The sequence below is a fragment of the Adiantum capillus-veneris genome, chromosome 3 (genome assembly GCF_014529385.1).
Source record: "Adiantum capillus-veneris isolate H3 chromosome 3, ASM1452938v2, whole genome shotgun sequence".
NCBI lineage: Eukaryota > Viridiplantae > Streptophyta > Polypodiopsida > Polypodiales > Pteridaceae > Adiantum > Adiantum capillus-veneris.
The window spans coordinates 101751792-101771975 of NC_140933.1; the positions used below are offsets into that span (position 1 = coordinate 101751792).

The 20184-nt window shown below is 41.7% G+C and overlaps 1 pseudogene; it reads right to left on the reverse strand.

Moving 5' to 3' along the window:
• Positions 1-557: 557 nt before the first annotated feature.
• On the reverse strand, positions 558-17523 carry LOC147461398 (dammaradiene synthase-like; annotated as a pseudogene).
• Between the last annotated feature and the right edge of the window lie 2661 nt (positions 17524-20184).

Consider the following 20184-nt stretch of genomic DNA (forward strand, 5'->3'; position numbering starts at 1 on the left):
AGGGCGGCACTGTTAGAGAGAGAGAGAGAGAGAGAGAGAGAGGGAGAGAGAGAGAGAGAGAGAGAGAGAGAGAGAGAGAGAGTTGCTTACGCACACTCAAAGAAAGAGAGAGAGAGAGTCTCTTCGCGCTATGACTGTCAACAAATTAGCTTTTTTAACCAAAGTGCTATTTTTATTAACTTTGAAGGAATGTTGAAAAGAAGCATCCTTTTTTTTTTAAGTGCTGACAAATCAGCTTTTTTATTCCAACAACACCGTGCATCAGGCCAGGCACCCGATACCATCCTTTGCCTTGAGATACCGCAAAGGGTGCTTAGTGGGGGTTAAATCCACGACCTTGGTGATGCAAGTCCAACCAAGCATCATCTTAAAATAGCTTTCAAAAGGCATAAAAACTGTGTACAACATTTCATAGGCACCACCGCTATATCACTCCCTGCAAGCAAGCAGGCAGTGCCAACAAAAGATTCTATATTGAGAGAGAGAGGTGGGGGGGGAGGGGAGAGGAGGCTTATTGATGTATGGTGGGGGTGCTTCAGCGGTGTAGGGGTTGCTAATTAAATGGGCATCTTGAATTTGCAAGCGTGGAGGCGGTCGCGATAGCGTGAGAGGGCGGATAGGGGGAAGTGGTTGCCATAGTAATGATAGCGGAGCATGAACTGGCATGGGAATCCTACTCCAGTGTAGGGGCGGTCCTGCCAAGATCCGTCCTTCCGTTTGGTGGGAGAGTAAATACTCCACGCCCTACTCCATAGCCTCTTGCTCGTATTTACCCAAGGCGTCGCCCGCCGCCAGCAACCCTTGCAGCGCCCACGCCGTCTGCGCCGCCGTGCTCCCCTCATTCTTATACTTCAGCGCATTGTCATTGTAGCTGAAGCACGTCTCACCCCATCCCCCATCCGCCTCTGGCCTAAACTCTATTGTCCAATCTACCTTTCCCCCACCCTCCTGATCCCGCGTCCGGCTCGCCATACGACTCCACTTTACTTCCTTCCCCTTCTTGTTCTGCATCTTCACCAGCCACTTTACCCCCCTTCTTATCTCCTCTCCGTGCGTCGTCGGCGCCGTCAATGCCATCGACATCAGCGCCCCACACGTCCCGTATATGTAGTTCACCCCCCACCTCCCCCACCAACACCCATCTTCCTCCTGCTCATCCCGTAGATACGCCAATCCTCTCGCCAGCACCTTAGGCGGCATCCGCTGTGCCAGCACCTCACCCTGCCCGCTTTCCATCAGGCTCCCCACCAATTCCATCACCCTTGCAGTCACATCTGCAGTGGGTGGATCAGTCATGGCTTTCAAATCCGCAAAGGGCATAGAGTTCAGCCAGCTCTTATCATTGTCTATGTCATAGGCTCCCCACCCACCGTTGCTGCTTTAATTACACAAGGAGCTTTTGACATGTTACCATATAGAAAAAAATATAAATTTGCTAGATGATTCACTAGTTTGAATACACACAACTAGTAAAAGTGCAAACTAACAACTGTGAGACAGTTTCTAGTTGGTCAATCTAGTAAGTTTGTTACTATATGGCAAATGGTACTACCATATAGTAACTAAGTTGCTAGATCTAACTAGAAACTCTTCACACTTGCTAGTTTGACCTTAGTGTGTCAAACTAGTTAATCATCTAGCAAATCCAAACTAATAAGTCACCTAGTAAATCTAAACTAGTTAATGACCTAGAAAATTTAAACTAGGTAGACATATAGAAAATTTAAACTAGTAGAATGTATGCTAAGTCAAATCTTTAAGTGATTCAGGAAATGATTTAATCAACTTAACAAGAGAGGTACATGTAACCAAATATGAAAGTTCAATAAGATAATGTCACTTTCAAACACATAGAAGTTTCAAAGATACAAATCTCAATCTTCATTTGCCAACTCCACATCTTTGAGTGACAAAACTCCTACCTTATCAAAATTGATACAAACTATGCTCTTCACTAAGAGCCAAGTCACTAAATCCTCACACATGGTAAAAGAATTGGTGTCACCCGCCTTCCTCTTGAAGAAGGAATGTGTTTTTTTGAGAGCAGTATAAGTAGGTTTTACAAGATGATAAATGTCTTCAACCTTCTTAGTACCAAGCCATTTCATTAGAATGGCTTCTTTATCACTTACACATAACTCTCGTGTCTACAAAAAAATAACAAAGAGTATCAGTCATCATCTAGTTAAACTCTATGTGTATTAGTCAAAGTATAGTGAAAGTAGTACACCTAACAAAATACACACCTTTTTTTCTAAAACAGAGCTTTCATCAATAATACTCTCTTCTCTGGATCCACTTGATAGTTCCTAAACATGAAAACAATATAGTTTTAATCCTAGTTACCAAGATTTCATTTATATAGCTTAACTTAACCAATTTACCTTTTTCTTTTTGTTATTGGAAACCTTTGAAGCTTTCTCCTTTTTTTTGAGAAGCTCTTGAAGCTTACTCGTAGCCTAAAAACACGACACACAACAACTTATAAAAGAAAGTAAAATCCAATATCGATCAAGCTACTCAACACAAATATATTATTAGCATACCTTTCTTTTTCGCACACTTTTTCTTCAGAGCAGATCTACGTTTGAATCGCAAAATTCACTTGAAGTGTTATCTTTCATTTTCTATATACCAAACAATCACAATAATCAAGCAATACAAAAAATGTATTTTATGCATCAAACAACATAACTTCAAACTCAAACCTTGTTCTCTACATGGTTATGATCAACACCATGTGAACTCTCATAAGATTTTTTTTCTTCCAAAGCAACCCCAAAGCTCACATCTGATATAAATCTTTGATACTCCTAAATAAAAAAATAATCATAATTTAAGTGAAATATATATATATATATATATATATATATATATATATATATATATATATAGAGAGAGAGAGAGAGAGAGAGAGAGAGAGAGTACTTTTGAACATACCTCATAAGCATCATTTTCTTCATCATTATTTTGCCAAGGAATTTTTGGAATATATACTTCTACATCTTCCTAAGTTTTCATAAATAAACCATAAACAAATTTAACTTTAAGAACACACATTTAAAAGCTCAAGATGAATAGTGTGTAGTAATCAATGACTCACATTAGCTGGTGCCTCCTTTTCCATCTTGTTTTCAATTACCACAATAGTATCCATGTCAGTAAGCTTTGCCAAAGCATTGTCATCGTGAGCATTCTCTACCTATTGAAAATAAAATATAGATGAAACAAAGCATCAAATAAGCCACTAAGTATTCATGCTAACTATCTTACCATTTTGTTAGGAGAATCATCTTTATCCAAGTCATTGAATTCTCCATGTTGCATCCCAACATCCTTATCATGTAAATCATTATTTATGGCCTATATTTGCATTAAAAATATCTTGTAAGTATAAAACACACAAAAAACATAACTTTATTAATGCGTTAAATAACCATACAGTAGATCCACTCGAGGAAGACGTTGATTGGTGGGCCTTTAGTTTGGTATACTTGCGCTTAGTGGCAAGAGACTTGATACACCATAAATAAATATCCTCCTCCTTCCAAGGATAAGAAGCTCCATCTATGACAATGTCTTTGAGTTTGCCTATGTTGTCTCCAATGATGCTCATAACTTGACTCTTTCGTTCAAGATTGTTTCGAAGGTCACCAATAGAGTCAACTTTTGCAAACCATTTTCCCACCTCCCCATAGTTAGAGTATAACACTCCATATTGATCCGGATGATACTTCAAAAGAAAATTTCTACCATAAAGCTTCCCTGCATCTCTATGTGTGGGAGGTGGAGGTCTAAACACCTGGTCATATATCTCTGGATCATATTTAGCTGCACAAGGTGGATCCCCATGTGTAGTAATGCTAGTAGGATTTCCTAAAATTCTTTTGTTCCCAGCATAATTGGCTCTCCATACACTCAACTCTTTGAGAGCTTCATCATGAGCTTTCGAAAGCAATGCAGCTAGAATAGATTGCGGACCACTCATATTCACCCTAACAAAGTCAAACAAGCACACACATATAAAAATAATTAACAACCACCAATAAAAACAAGTTAAATCACTTTAAAGAAAAGAGACTTAAGTCAATATAGACATATCTAAGTAGTGGGTTACAAAATTAAATATAGACTTGACACATTGTATACATGCTCAAATAGTGGGGTACAAAATTAAATGTAAACTTGACACATTTTAGACATGTTCAAATAGTGAATTACAAAATATAATCATTCATTGGAGCACCATATAATAGGTACCCAACGATCAAGCTCCCCTAGCTTAGTGATATCTTCTTCTTCACTACAACCCAACCTTCGAGCAGAAACAGACAACTATCCCAACTTCTCCATTCATTCTCCTCTATTTGAACTTTCCAAATATTGCTTTGATGCATAGGAGGCTTTAGTATAGCAAGCTTTACCATTTTTTCCTCACAGTTTATTTCCCTAACTAAGGCATGCTTCAATTGTTCCACACCTCCATTTTCGATGCATACTTTTACTATATCATGCTCTTGGAGCCATAAGGGAACATTTCCACATTGTCCTTCCTCTAGCAATGTATCCCTTCTCTTTAAGTCTTTCACTTCATAAGCTATGAACTTATGTCCTCTCGATAATGGCATTGGAATAAACTTATGTAGCAAAGATGAGATTGGGCGAATACAATCCCAAGTGAAGGACAACGGTATCTTTTCAAGGACACTCATTCCTGTAACTGCATCAATAAGTAATCGTTTGAATGAGTATCACCTACAATGCATTGCTTATAGTATCTCCCTGCAAAGAAAAGCATGGACTTTCCTTGATGCTGCATAGAGAAAAAAGAAGTTATAGAAGCTTTCCAATGGCCCCTTCCCTCTACTTGTTGATTTATATCATCAACCTTCACCACCACATCAGAGCCAACTTTGTATATTTCCCCTCTGAAGAGAACCTTTTCATACGCCTTTACTTCTGCAATAGGAATGCTTGCTTCAATGTTCCAAAAGCTCCTTAAAAAGGTAGACTCCTCACTTGTTGGATTCCGATAAACACATCGCCTCTTTGAAATTGCAATGCCTTTGAGAAGAAGGCCATCTATACATGACGATCTTTGACCATGTTTCAACATGGTATTCCACAAAGATTTCACTGCACCAATAGACAAAACAATTGCTAAACCATCCATATGTTGCAGTGGACACTCCTCTGAGTAGTCTTCTATAGCGGAGTTACTGAAAGTGCCACCCATAGAGGCATGCAAAGATCTTAAGAATCTTTGTTCCGGAAGAAGCCCATCACTGTCTGATTGCACAATCTGAAAAACTCTAGTAAAGAACTTCCTCAAATAATATTGGACAAATGATGCTTCATCCTGCATATTATTTGTCTTGATGGTGCTGTATATCTTTACAAGACGCTCAAAGATATAACACCAGTACCGATCATGTAGACCATGACGTATCACATCATCAAGAAGCTCACCACTTCCAGCAACATGTTCCAAGGGAGAAGAATTTGCTCTGATATTCTTCCGTTCGAATTCTCCAAGATTGTAGAAGTGATTTTACCACTTGAATATCGACAATGGACCAGCCATGATCTCTAGAGTAATTGTAGAAACTATGAGCTATATCAATCAATAAATAGCCCAGAACTTGCATATGTTCATCTATCCCATTGACTGTCCTTAGAATATAAGGAAGACACCACTGAATAAATTTTTGATTCTCCTCAGCCTTAAAAGAGTCACAATAGACACTTGGAGCATTTGGCCACCGTCCATATCGAATTGAGCTAGGCATCACCTTGGTGAGTTCTCTCACAGCTGCATCTATCTCCTTCTTTTGAGAAGCATTGGCCTTTTGAATTAGATGTGAAATATACTTCTTAAATATATTTAATGACATTGTGTGCATCACATCGTACACGCAGTCAAGGGATACATCAAAACCATATAAGTCAGTAAGTCTCCACAGGATGGAGACTTCTGAGAGACCTGCTTTTTTCAAGGCTGCTTCCTTTTCAACTTGTGTACAGCATCGCCTGGCTTCCTCCAAAGCAGCTTTCATCTCACCAACTATTCTATGTGGCGGTGGAAATCTACTTTGATAGCGATTTTCATTATAAAGATATCGACCATCCAGTTTCGTACCATCTTTCACTAGAGTTGCTTGTGCCTTGTCACGCCTGCAAAAGTCACTTCCTCCATTTTTGAACATGCCTATCTTGCACTGTGCAGGGTGGTCTCCAGTAACCATCATCACCATGGCGCGTATCGTGCACAACTTTGAATAACCTTCAGGATCCTCAAAAACTTTTTCTATTGGATACTCATATATCACATCCACTCCATGAAGATATAACTTCTCTAGCTCATCCACTAAAGGAGTTAAGCATGTTGCAAAAACATCGCCAGAGCTCTTTATACTCTTTTTACAACTTTGCGGGATAAACAAGATTGGCAAGACCTCTATGGAGGAGTTGGGACCTGCATTAAGCAACAAAATCTCCACAGCACCACAGCTTTTTTGAGTCGTCCGGGACGTCTGAAAACCGTCCCAATGAAGCAACAATGCTACATTACGGGGATCACCCTGACCACACCATCACACATCTTAGCATTAAAGATGAGTGAAATAATGTCACAAAAATTATACATGGATAACTAACCCTTTGAAATTTCTTGTTGCATTGAATATCTTCCAAGCATTCGAGACACGTGAATTGATAAGCTCCTTTATCTGCATCCCATCCTCTTTGCAAGGCTTCATGTCGCTTAGAGCTTGGAAAAGTGGTGTAGATCTTTTTGCACACTGGATTAGAGAAAACCACTGGTAGCTCATATAAAACCATTGGATCCCAGAAATCTTTTACTTCTTGGAACTTCATTCCATTCTAGAAATCAACGATCCTTCTTTGTGCATCGTTTACAATTTCAGGAAGCCATTCTTGCTTATGGGGCCATACATTCAACATCTCATGACAAAATGTATTGCATTTAGTCAAAAGCTTTAATTGAGGTCCAATTGGTATATAGTCGAAAGATAGCATACACTTCCTTGGCTTTTCACAAACGGGGCATTTTTCACAACACTCAAGGCAATCTCGCTTTAGCTTTTTAGAGCGAGGTTCTCTAGAGCATAAACACTTTGGCATTTCTCCAATAAAATTATCTTCCGAACTTGGTTGAAGGAGTTGTGGCGGATGCCTTGCCCCTTGATATCCTGTGCAGACACGATAACGTTGGGCAGGAATCATTCCGAGCCCTTTCAGCATTGTCTGTAGTTGGTCCCAACATGCAGGGACTCTAATACCACCAAGGTCTCCTTCCCATGTAGATGGGAGCTGAATTAGCAGTCTCACTAAACTTTGCTTGGCGCTTGGACAACTGACCCTTGATCCCCCAAAATCGCCGAACATCAAGCGAAGCATTTTATCTTGTACACCTATTGGTAATCGATGTTCATCCCATAGAGATTGTAGTTCCACTACTCTCTCAATGAGCTCCATGTACAAAATAGAGAAATCATCTTCTAGAACATCATTGGTGTCCATGGGAGCCTCATTTTGGCTTTGATCATCCACTACTGCCTCAAATGACATGTGTTCACGGTCACCTTGAGTCTTGCACATGATCGTAGGCGAAGTTCTCGCTTGATAGCCCATGTTCAGCTAAGCCAAACTTATTTTTTAAGCTATCATATTTTTTTAAGAGATCTTGATGACGATAATAGGTCGAAGCATGAACTTGTCGACCGCCTCCGCAATACAGTTAGCAACGGCAAATAGTGTGTCTTTCACCCTTACTAACCCTTTCCACTCTACTAATTGGACCAATAGAGGGAGAAACTTGGGGTTCAAGAAGATCTGACATAGTTGTAGGTGTAGATAGAGGTGTAACCAGAGCTGACGTGGAAGGGCAGTCTGACTCTAGTTGCACCCTTCTCCTTTTACTTACTGATGGGTGGACTTTTCCCAGTGCATCTTGTTGACGGTGATGATAGAAAGTCCTCTTTGTTACAAAAGCACACCCATTTGATAAGTGTTTGCAAAGGTAATCGCACGAGCACTTCCAAGATAGACTTTGACTCATGACTAATAAACACTCTATATTTCAGAAAGAATTCTTACGTCAATACAGATTTGAGATCATCATTAAGAAAGAAAACAAAGCAAGAATAGAAGTTTTGATCCTTTTTAATGAAAGAAGATGACACACTTTAAATAAGAACTTTCTTAATCACAAATTATAATCATAGCCTGGAGCATTTTCTACAACCAATGGAGGAAGAACACAACTCCAAATTTTATTGTTGGGTATGAGGCTTAGTAAAATCTTTAGCCTAGAGTGAATTACATCAATAGGCATACTTTGGAATCCTAGGGTAGAGATTTTGTAAACAGATACAAGCCCAAGACATGCTTTCAATGATAGCACACCCAATTTTACATGCCACCCTATAGAATCGTCTATAAAGATGGTTACTACACATGTGGGAGGCCCATCTTTGCCAAATAAATAATAGAAGGTCTCTGGCCAATGATCTATGTTGACTCCGTTTTCCTTCAAGCCATCAATAACGCTTTTCACGAGGTCAAAGCGAACCTTATAATCTCTTGCTTTCATAACATTCCAAGGCAATTCTTGATCTTTTTCCATAACGACAATGTGATTGCAAATACCTAATAAGTTTGAAGTGGTAATTATTAAAATCTCTCTCTCTCTCTCTCTCTCTCTCTCTCTCTCTCTCTCTCTCTCTCTCTCTCTCTCTCTCTCTCTCTCTCACATAAAAGACGCATAAAAGCAAGATCTTGAGCACGGGATGGATGCAAGACATAAAGAAGTGGTTTGGGAGATGAGATGCATTACACTTGCTACATGATGCTTCAATTGACTCTCAAGTGAATGAAGCTTTTCTACAACGCCAATGTATTACGGCTTGGGAGAAATCCGGTGGGTCACGCTTCATACATTACACCACCTATATTGCCCCCAACTACAAAACCATGTTCTTCGCTGAGAGAGGAAACCGTACTCACACTTACATGCTTGAGCCTATTCCCTTGTCCGCGATACGCACTATCGCAGCAATTCGGCTTAGCTCCCATTTCCTTCGATGCGAGATAGGGCGTTGGGGCAATGGAGAAGAGTCAAATCGATTGTGCACATTATGCTCACTGCAAGTTCGAGAGTCTGAGTACCACACACTACTAGAGTGCCCAGCTTTTGATCACATCCGAACTTGCTTCTCTCACATTTTCAGCCATAACTTAGACCTACACACTTTCCTCTCCCAGCCAAAGTGTGGGCTCTCCATTGCGACTCTCATCACTACAATTTTGGAGCATCGAGAGTCACTCATCAGCCATACACATACTACATCACATGTAACTTTGGTCCCATAGGTCATATTTGACCTCCGAGAACGATAATAAAATCTATCTATCTATCTATCTCTCTCTAAATACACATCAAGTCTACGCACCCAATAATTAGATCTCTTTTTTACCCTGATTATTCAACAAATATAAGACATTTTAGCGTAGTTGCCGACAAAGGCTTCAAATTTAACCTACAAACAGGAGTGTTGTCCTTATTTTCTATGGTTAAGAAAAATGTTTTGGCAAGCCTACTCTCTCTCTCTCTCTCTCTCTCTCTCTCTCTCTCTCTCTCTCTCTCTCGCAATGCATATCATAAAATATATTTCATGAGCTTTGCTCAATAAACAATATCACCATGTTTAGGAAAAATGTGTCTCAACTTAATATCGTGCCATTTCTAGTTTCAAATTTAACCTAGAAATTAACGGGAGTCTTGTGCTTATTTTCTATGGTTAAAGAAAAGGTTTTGGCAAGCCTACTCTCCTCTCTCTCTCTCTCTCTCTCTCTCTCTCTCTCTCTCTCTCTCTCTCTCTCTCTCTCTCTCTCTCTCTCTCTCACAATGCATATCATAAAATATATTTCAATAAATCTAGTTTTTTCGAGCTTGCTCAATAAACAATATCACCATGTTTTCAACGTGTTGAATCAGTGTTTAGGAAAAATGTGTCTCAACTTAATATCGTGCCATTTCTAGTTTCAAAAATGTTGGTTGAGGGCAAGAGGATAAGGAGAAATTCCACCGCAAAATAGAAAAAAATAGTGTAAAAACCCGAAAAATATCCTAATTTTTTAAAATTTCCTACTCAAGGAAAGGAGTTTTGTATGTTTCGAAAAATGATTTTTCCTGAACAGGCTACTACTGTACTTTAATTTAACTATTAAATAAATGTGTTAAATTAAAGCTATCAACGATTTAATTACCAAAGCTTACTTGGATATTGAGTTGCCGTCTGCTGTCGAGCTAGCAGTCCCGAATTCGTTGAGAACGAATATTATTTAGCACGCACCAGCCGACGCGGTCTGTATAAGTAGAGCTAAGTCGAAGCTGCAGCAGCAGGAATTCGAAGACGGCGCTGATCGAGGCTCGTGGGTATCGCCAACCCTAGCCACTAAACAGTTAATTGATGAGCTGAGACGCAATATAATTGGGCCAGGGCGACGTCTGTAGAATTGAGCAGCACCTTAATTCTATATAATTAGAAGCTCTTTATAATTAGAGCAGCACCTTGATCTGCAGTCGCGCGCATCTGTAGCGAAAGAGCAGCACGGTCGGCACCGCGAGCAGAGCGCTGCTCCTGCGTGTATGTAGAGGAGCAGCAGTAGCTGTGTATGCGCGCATGAGTATATCTCCAGCCAAAAGCTTAATGCTAAACTATGCAGAGCTTGCGAGCTAGGGCGGTGCGATGCAGGATTTCTCCTTTTGGCTCGCGCTGAGCTGGGTTCTCGCCCATGCGCCATACCGCTTGGTTAATTTCAAGCGATAGGATAGAGGTAGGTACACCTTTAATTTTAGTGGGCCCAAATCAATCAACCTAAAACCGTCCAATTGGGTTACTCATACTGGCATTACAGACTGTCAACTTGGAAGACTGGTAGGTTCTATATTGAATCAGACGCGAATCTCGCAAGATCCCTGCAACAAACTTACTTCAAAGGTGTTGGTTTTGTTAGTAAAAGAGCCAGTGAATGGAATTCGAACCCCTGTAGGGTGCTCAAGAGAGAAGAGTCGAAACACATGGGCTATGCTCCAAGGCTGCTACAAACTGCAACATTATTAAAATATATATATATGCACAGCTGCAGCTTACGCTCTCGCCACCCCTTTTCCTTTTCAACCACGGAAATCTTGCCATCTGCCATCGTCGCTCCCCTTACACCTCCCTCACCCATCGAGTGCCCTGATCGTGCATTACCTAGAAATTAACCTAGACATTAACGGGAGTCTTGTGCATTACCTGACATACAAGACTTTGGCATGTTGATCGAGTTGTTTACCTTGCTTGTACTCAAAATTGGCAGCACCCAAATGAGCTTGGGAAGCAAGTGGAGACCGCATCAGTATTAGATAGTGCAAGACTAATGGCTTTGCCAGCAGCTCCCAGCCAATCCATGCGTACTTTAGAGGTCAATGAGGCAAAAGAAACATACGATATGTAATTGCAACACGAAGGCCATTCGTTACGGTAATCCTATTCCCAACCGTTTGGCAAACCTTGCTTTGATTCTCTGTTTCTTGGTAGATTGCATAGCCTTAGAGATTTCTGGCCGCAGAGATTCTTGCAGTTCTACACAGACATACCCCTTACCTACAAAGCTTAAAATTTGAGATACAAATTTAGAGAAATATAGTGTAAAAGCAAGATCTCCAAAAAGATCTTGAGCACAAGGCTAAATTGAAAGAAGAGGAGCAACACATAAGCAACATTGACGACATAAGCAGCAGTGACGATACACATGATTAGAGAAGTGAATACCGTAGTCGAGATACAACAAAAGTCAATGAAGTGATGATGATGGAGATTGTAGTAGACATGATTACAATAGTAATGAATTGTAGTGAAAGAACTCACGATGATATTGCCAGCCTGACTGTTGAAAAACAACATTACCCTTAGCACTACCTTGGTCGATATGTATGACAAATGTGGTAGGGCCAAGAAGCTTTGAGTTTTTTTCAAAAGGTGCAAAGTGAGCAATCACCACCTATGCTTGCATCTTGAAGACATGTGGCAATGGAAGATGTTGAGATGAGCAAAAGAACTCACGATGATATAGTTTGTCAAGGAGATCTTAGCTCTTCAAAAGGGCATCAATCTAGGGGAACCTGAGCTGTAGAATTTCATCATGAGTCATGGATCTTGGCACAAAATAATCTCTCATGGTTACGTGATTGAACCACGCTCCTCATGAAGTTGTGTCACACTACAGGCAGACTCATTACGCCATGATAGTATTATAGACATCTCCGTAATCTTTCGTGATGTTTCAATTCCATGATATCATTATCATGCAGAGCTCTCGGTACTGCAAAACTCCTCGCTTATCTTTGTGAGGCTCTGATACCATGTTGAACCACCACGCACAAGAGAGAGGAGAGAGGGACGACACCACATTTGCAAACCGTAAAGGTGTGTTAAGTGGTCACACGAGATGAGTTTATATAGAGGGGAGCAGGGGGCTATATATAGAGATACGATATATAGCACAACATGCACTCCAACCCTTACTCCCTACTTGAAACATCTTCCAAAACATTAAAGGCGCCCTCGTTGAGTCACTTTATCCCAATCCACTCGTGATAAGTCCTCCTATGGTACACTCTACACTGTCTTATGACCAAACTCCAAAATAAACTAAGTAAAAAATGCACCAAACTTTAGAGGAAGCTTAGCCACCCTAAGTAATCTAACCAAGCCACCATTTCCGTACTTGAGAAATTCTAAACTAACCTCATGAGACGCTTCATGTGGAACCACATTGGATATACTCGATACACTCTTGACCACTTATTTGCCGTGTAAAAAGCCCCCAATGTATGGATTGTTACTGGTATGCTCTGCTTGGATCTTGGTGCACCCATGGCTCGTTATGAGCGTAGGCTATATGTATTTTTGTTATGCAGGGATAGGGCGATGATGAGCTAGGGTTGCAACGGCTCAAGCCATATTCTCTCTCTCTCTCTCTCTCTCTCTCTCTCTCTCTCTCTCTCTCTCTCTCTCTCTCTCTCTCTCTCTCTCTCTCTCTCTCTCTCTCTCTCTCTCTCTCTCTCTCTCTCTCTCTCTCTCAGCACGCAGATAGCTTACGGTCATGTCGCATAAGCAAAATGCAGTAATAGAAAAATTATGAGTTGCAATGCAAAGGTACATTCAGGTGGTGGTATGCAGTCTAGCGGAACATATCTCCTCAATACAATGTCGTTCGATGGTCGATGCGAACTTGCTCTGCGGCCATAAAGCTATTATACAATGCCATCGACTAACCTCAGGATTGTGGCAGTCTTGCTCCTACCCTTGCTCTCATTAGCTGCCTTGTGGACACAGCTGCAGTAGTACGTGTGCAAGGTGCCATGTTGAGCAGCGTGTGAGCATTTGCAACCACCCATGTGCAATTCCCTTGCCCTGTTTCCACATATGCAAGTTGCCATGTGGTGCACCATGCAAGCCCTGTGGCCTCAAGAAACCATGCCTTAATCGTTGTGTGCATGAGCGTTGTGCCCATACTTGTGAGAAACCTTGTGTCCCATGCTTACTGCCATGTCCTGGATGTGTGAACACTATTCTTGTAGTCTTCCTTGCAGTTCTATATGCACAAGGTCTCGATGTGACACACCTTGTGGCAAAGCTCTAAAATGTGGTCATCCTTGTATTGGGATGTGTGGTGAGCCGTGCCCCGCGAAGTGTCGGATATGTGACCCAAACACTCCTGAGATGTTCACAAGCCAATAAATTGGGAAACTACCATCCTATACCCTCTTTGTGCAGCTTGTAGATTGCGGCCACATTTGCGTGGTGAGAAAGCTTGACAGCTACATGGATGGACCTAATCCGCAGAAGAATTCGTAGGTGTTTTATGGCTTTGAGATGACTAACAAACTTTGCATTTAATGAGTGCAGGCAACGGAGTGTGACAATGCTATTGCATACATGATATCTTCCTCCAGTGTGTGCATGGTGTAATTCCCATTTTGTATCTGTACTTCTGTGGTCAAAAAATTACAGTTGATATTCATCTCATTTTGAATGTTTGGATATCAATCTGGCATGTCTTGGAATTATCCAATTCGCTAAAGTATGGTGATTGATCACACTTGAGAGAGAGAGAGAGAGAGAGAGAGAGAGAGAGAGAGAGAGATTGGCTTTACATTGGGGGGCACAAGAAGGGAAAGGAGGAATTGAAGCATCATGAATCGATAACCATATTGCCTTGTTGATGTAACTTGATGTATGTCAACTCATTAGAAGAGCCTTTAAATAGGGTTGATTACATGCAAAGTTATTGAGTTTTGATGTAACATAGCCAAAGCCTAGAGGTTCATTTTTTCTGCATGCTTCCAATTCTTGATAAAGTATTAACATTTGCAATTTAGAGAGAGAGAGAGAGAGAGAGAGAGAGAGAGCCCGGCATAGGATGCTTCTCTCGTTGTTTTTGCATCCCTCGACGTAGGAAAAGATGTGTACCTTCCTGTGTCTTCACCTCATACCTTCCTCAATCTTCTCTTGTGCTTCATATGCCAAGCATCACACACACAAGATATCGGCAATTAGCTTCATCGTAGACACCTTCAATACAAGTTGATCAATGTCTCCTGCTTCAATGAACTAGATCACAACAGAAAGGCATGAGCTCCACATTGTGAGGTTACTTCCATTCTTCGCTCTCTCATCATGCTTTGATAAGCAATCACGAACAATCTCCCATTCTCACTACACCTTCACCTGATGTGAAACAACATAAATAAATATATATATATATATATATATATATATAATATAGGAAAAATTACCAAAATACTCCTTTAATTTGTGGAAATTCCCATAATACGCAAATTTCAAAATTTCCCGACATACCCTTGTGCGTTATTTTCTAATTTTTATTCCTTTTTGACAAATGAGATCCGTTTTTGAGTGCTTGCCATTGCTAGGGATGTAATTTGCCACAAATTACCTCCAAAAAAGGACAATTTATACCTAAAAATAATGAAGCAAATCATCTCCAAAGCCTACATAGTCAACTCAAATTCTAGATATGCATCTTGATTTGATAGACGATCATTGTTCTTATGAAAAGCTACAATTTTATTTTATTTTTTGGAGAAATTTGATCTCACAACAAAGAGTATCTTCCTTGTAAAAAGCCCCCAATGTATGGACAAGCATCAAGTAGAGATGGAATTTATAAGCCTTAATATGGATATTTGACATTTAAAGTTTTCAATCTATTGCCTCTTGTAGTAGGGAATACATTCTCCCGTTGAACTAGATATATATGCAATGAGTTTCAAGGAGTGTAGCACCATTTGCAGTACTTGTATCACCTCTAAGCTACACTAATAATTATTTTCATAATCATACCATAAAAAAGTAAGAGATGGCACCACAATCTCTCCTTTGAAAGTAGACACAGTAAATAGGTCTTGCACAACTTTCCTTGGAAAAATCTCACCATACAATATACCTTCTAAAAAGACAAAAAAACTCTAAGATATGAGAAATGATATAGACAAGTGCCCAAACTTAGGTATTGATTTTTTCAAGGTCATGGAATATGAGAGTTATAATGCAGTCCGATGCTTCTTTGCAAAAATAAATTACGAGAAAAAATAAAAACATCACAAAATAGCTTAATAAAACATAGTATAAGTACCATAGTACATACATATATTAAAAGAATACGTATTATGATTAGTACTTAGTATAAAGTAATCACTATATTGCGATGTGGAAAGGCATGCTTAGTAAGTGGGTTGGACCAGATAGAATTTGTTACTTGTAACTAGTGACTACATAATTACTATATAGTAATTGCATTGAATTTAGGATTTGCTACTTCTAACTAGCAAGTAAACATAGTTACTATATAGTAATTGTGTGGAATTGGGTTTTACTACTTCCAACTAGCAAGTCAACATAGTTGCTATATAGTAATTGCATTAGACCTAAGATTTACTACTTCTATGTGGCAACTCCACTTAGTACTATATAGGAAATCTAGAGGTACTTGAAAGTTGCTAGTTCCATCCAGCAATTATAGACCTATCATATAGTAACTTATGAATTTTCTAGTTCAATCTAGCAAAAAGCTCCTTACTTCCTACTTAGATCTAGGAAGTACATGGAACCCAAAACGAATTTCTATATGGTAACATGTCAAAAGCTCCTTGTGTTTGCATAGTGTTCATCCAATCCACAGCACATGCAATAGCCCCATTTTTGACATCTTCCTTCTATAGCTTGATGGAGTGCAAGGCCATTGCCACAGTGGCAGTATCGTCAACATCTGGGTACCATCTGTTGAAAAATTGGAATGCCCAGCCTCCTGGGGGCACATAGCCTGCTTTGCTTTTGTTGCTTTTCTAGGAGCCACTCTCCATCCTTTTGCAAGGCTGGGTGATCTGACGGCAACCCCGACTCGACAAGAGCTCTTACCACAAGAGCTGTATCCCAAACAGGTGATACTACAGATTGAACCACACAGTGGTCTTTCCTCTCTATTGAGAACATCTCCAAAGCAGAGAGAGCTCTGTGGAGTACGGGGTGTGTCACATCATAGCCCCATATCTTCATGCAAAGCATCGCATAAAACATGGGAGGAAAGTAACCAAGAAACTCTCCAGAATCCTCTTGCCTCTTTAGCACCCACCTCTCTGCTTCCTGCAAACCCCATCGCCGAAACGGTACGAGCCCCATCTTCTCCATCGCCTTGAAAGTATAGTCTATCCCTATAAAAATCTTGTCAGTCCAATTTCCCCCAAAAGTGAAGCCGAAGCGCACATTCTTCCTTCCCTCAGCATAAAGCTCATCTCTAGCTTCAGCTTAAACACGGGCTTTTTGCCGCAAATGATCGTCAAAGGCACTACGCACCCGCGCGCCGCCCAGCACGCCATGTCGTACAAGGTGAATGGAAACCAGCCAGGTAAGAGCACAACCCATGGAGGCAGAGAAGGAATGCCTTTCCAATCATAGATGCCTATTAGAGCAAGCAAAATCTTGGTGAAGATGCGGGATTTAGAGATACCTGCCCGACGGATGATGTACGTGTAAGCTTTTTGGAGAACGGGATCTGTTTTTGGGACATGAAGGAGAGGCAATGCTATGTAGGCTTCTATAGTGGCACTGAGATGGCCTACATCTCCATAGTAAAGCTCCCACCAAGCTCCCACCCACCATGATCACACTGCTGCAGCTTAAGGTAGTTGCCCATTTTCTGCACGGGCTTTCGGTGGTCGATGCCAAACATCTTGTAGAGGATGATGGTCTGTGAGGTGATGGTTGTATTAGCTTCCAGCTCTCCCCACCAGTATCCTTCAGGGAACTGCAAGGAAAGCAAGAACTCCTGGCTTCGCCGGATGCCTTCGTCGAGTGAGATGGGTTCGGTGTTCCGCATATCACCTGCGTACTCCTCCTTGAAGTAATCTTGACTGTAGGGCTCCATCCTCGCCACACCTAATTAAGATTTAGCTAGCTTGCAAAGCATATAAATGATAAAAATCCTGCTTTCACTGATGCCACGAGAAAATTACACATGCATGTATGACGTAGGCATGCTGGTCATCACATCAAATACATGAATTATGTATGCATGTAAGGCTAGTGAGTGACCTGAATGCTACATCTATACTACAGATAATGGGGGAGGGGATTCCGGCTCCCCCCCTGACACGTGGCGGAAGTAGGATAGTCCGACAAGTGTGCCCTGGAGGCGTCAACACAGGCGATTGCACAGGCGTCACAGCGAGTGTGTGTGAGAGAGAGAGAGAGGGATCGCCCCCGGTCGGCTGGCTGCGTGATAGAGAGGGAGAGTCTGAGAGAGAGAGAGAGAGAGAGGAGAGAGAGAGAGAGAGAGAGAGAGAGAGAGAGAGAGAGAGAGATCGTGGCTCCTGCCGCCTGCGTGATACACACACAGAGAGAGAGAGAGAGAGAGAGCCCCTACCTGCGCGCAGTGTCTTTTTCATCATCGAGAATGCCCCCCCCCCCCCCCCCCCTCCTCCTCTTGCCAAGCGTCCCCACACTGCCGGCAGCCGCAGCCTGCCCAGCCTGCCCAGCCTCCAACCATACAAAATTCTTTCTTTGAATTTTCCAGAGGAAATTTTAGAAAATTAGGTTTTCTTTCATATTTTTACACTATTTTTTCTCTCTTTGGACGGAATATCTCCCTTTCCCTTCGCCCTCAACCGGCATTTTTGAAATTGATAACGGCACGATATTAAGTCGAGACACATTTTTTCCCGAACACTTGGGTGCAAGCCTCAAAGCGGTGGCCAACACTGGTGGCTCACACACAGAGAGAGAGAGAGAGAGAGAGAGAGAGAGAGAGAGAGAGAGAGAGAGAGAGAGAGAGAGAGAGAGAGAGAGAGAGAGAGAGAGAGAGAGAGAGAGAGAGAGAAAAGAAGAAGAGAGTTTTAACGTCCTAGGAAACTATCCCAAGATAGACCTTAAAAATGTAGCCGATGAGCAGAGTTGAACTCAAGACCTATTAGCAACGTTCGGGAAAAATCATTTCTCCACACATACAAAATTCCCTTTCTTGAATTTTTCAAGAGGAAATCTTAGAAAATTAGGTTCATTTTTTGGGCTTTTAGACTAATTTTCTCTATTTTGGGGCGAAATTTCTCCTTTCCCCTTGCCTTCAACGCCGGACAGAGGGCTAGCAGAGAGAGAGCGCAAAGGGGGGACCTTTTTCAGCGCCGGACGGAGGGCTGGCACACACACACACACAGAGCGCAAAGGGGGGGCCTTTTTCAGCGTAGTCCGGACGGAGGGCTGGGACAGAGAGAGACAGTGTTCGGGAGAAATCATTTTTCCAAACATACAAAATTCCTTTCATTGAATTTGCCAAGAGGAAATTTTAGAAAAGTAGCCTACTTTTTCAAGTACTATTTTTCTCTATTATGGGCGGAATTCCTACTTTTCCCCTTGCCGTGAACCGGCATTTTGGAAATTGAAAACGGCACGATATTAAGTTTGAGACAACATTTTCACGAACACTGGAGAGGAGAGAGAAGAGAGAGGGAGGAGAGAGGGAGAGAGAGAGAGAGAGAGAGAGAGAGAGAGAGAGAGAATAGAGAGCACAAAGGGGGGGGCTTTTTCAACGCAGTCCGGACGGAGGGCTGGCAGAGAGAGAGAGAGAGAATATGGATGGCTCGCGAGGTGTGACACACACACACACACACACACACACAGAGGGATTGTCTGGCATTGTCAAGCAGGGTTTGTAAAAAATGTGTCGCACCTTAATATCGTCCCAGTTTCAATTTCAAAATGTAGGTTGAGGGCAAGAGGAAAGGGAGAAATTCCACCCAAAAGTCGAGGAAAAACAGTGTTAAAATCTATACTACAGATAATGGGGGAGGGGATTCCAGCTCCCCCCCCTGACATGTGGCGGAAGCAGGATAGTCCGACAAGTGTGCCCTTAAAGGCGTCAACACAGGCGATTGCACAGGCGTCACAGTGAGTGTGTGAGAGAGAGAGAGATAGAGAGAGAGAGAGAGAGGGATCGCCCCCGGCCGGCTGGCTACGTGATATAGAGAGAGAGTCTGAGAGAGAGAGAGAGAGAGAGAGAGATCGCGGCACGTGCCGCCTACGTGATACACACAGAGAGAGAGAGAGAGAGAGAGAGAGAGAGAGAGAGAGAGAGAACGCCCCCGCCTGCGTGCAGTGTCTTTTCATCATCGAGAATGGGCACCCCCCCCCCCCCCCCTCTTGCCACGCGTCCCCACACTGCCGGCAGCCGCAGCCTGCCCAGCCTCCAACCATACAAAATTCTTTTCTTTGAATTTGCCAAGAGGAAATTTTAGAAAATTAGGTTTTCTTTCAGATTTTTACACTATTTTTCTCTCTTTGGGACAGAATATCTCCTTTTCCCTTCGCCCTCAACCGGCATTTTTGAAATTGAAAACGGCACGATATTAAGTCGAGACACATTTTTTCCCGAACACTTGGGCGCAAGCCTCAAAGCGGTGGCCAACACTGGTGGCTGACACACACACACACACAGAGAAGAAGAAGAGAGTTTTAACGTCCTAGGAAACTATCCCAAGATAGACCTTAAAAATGTAGCCGATGAGCAGAGTTGAACTCAAGACCTATTAGCAATGTT